The 1,293-nt window shown below is 38.3% G+C and overlaps 1 non-coding gene across 1 annotated transcript; it reads left to right on the plus strand.

Moving 5' to 3' along the window:
• TRNAN-GUU lies at positions 717-788 on the plus strand. Its single transcript has one exon. It is a non-coding gene; the product is annotated as a tRNA-Asn (tRNA).

Here is a 1,293-nt window from a genome sequence, read left to right on the forward strand (position 1 = left end):
GCAAAATGAGATTATTCAGGAATACACATTGAATTTCTGGTAGTAGATCCATAATCAAAAAAGTGTTTGTGATTGTTCTAGAAGAAATGAAACAAAAGATATGGTAGAGCTAGGAGAGTTATTGTATGAGGTCTACCCAATGCTAGATGTGGAGGCGCATAATAGATCGATATGAACATCATGAGATGTCCCGTAATAAAACCAGTTGTTGCTGATACCTTCTTCTCGGTTCCTTCTTCCATAACCATAGATCGAAGAAGGAAGAGATAAGAGGGCCCTATGGAGAATGTGTTCAGAAACCATAATAGAGTCCGAACACAACGACCGAATTGATTATCTTCATGCATAAGGATACTAGATTACCTAGTAGAAAAGATTGAAAAATCATCACAAACCTCCCTTATTTCTTTTCAATTGCAATTTCTGGATTATTATATGATGATTTTTGAACTTTCCATATATAGAAAAGAAATAGAAAGAGATAGACAAGAAACGAAATCTGTTTTGTCAGTGACACATAAGGGATATAAAATGAATGGAATTGGGATATGGATGGAATATAATGAAATAGAGCCACTTTGAGTTTCCCTCTGAAATGAGGCATATAAGGGAGCCACTACGAAGAAGTTCCGGGAGTTACGAAGGAAGCTTCGAGCTTATATTTATCATGGGTTAGGAACGGGAATTGAACTCTATGAGATCGAATCTCGTGTTGTTCCTCAGTAGCTTAGTGGTAGAGCGGTCGGCTGTTAACCGATTGGTCGTAGGTTCGAATCCTATTTGGGGATATTAGATTGATTCTAAATTAAAGAATTCAGAATAAAGGGGCTTGCTTTGCCCGTTAAGAGTAGGTAACCCGTTCCTTGTCTTTATTTCTATTGCATTCTATCTCATCGTATCACATTCTGTTCTGCGAGATTATAAAATCACCATCAATACCTTGGTCTAGGTCCTAGATAATCCTTTGTTCCATAGCCTGGTCTATTTACAACTAGCCAATTAAGAAGTCACAGATGTACTAGCACTGCATCAAAGATGCAGTCATCGATTCTCCCGAGAGGTCACAATTGCCGCGAGCAATGATGAGGAAGGATTTTTTATTATGATACTAATACTTGCTCTACTCTTCTGCCCAAGCCTGGCTGAGGAAGAGTTACCGGGCGTAAAACAAAAAAATACGTTGATCGGGCATACTATGTGTCACACCTCCTTTTTACCTGCACCCCCGTAAGGGTATAATATAAGGGAGTTTTTTCCAATTAAAGGACGATCGAAACGGGATTTATTTATTAA

The sequence above is a fragment of the Nicotiana attenuata genome, chromosome 1 (assembly GCF_001879085.1).
Source record: "Nicotiana attenuata strain UT chromosome 1, NIATTr2, whole genome shotgun sequence".
Lineage (NCBI taxonomy): Eukaryota > Viridiplantae > Streptophyta > Magnoliopsida > Solanales > Solanaceae > Nicotiana > Nicotiana attenuata.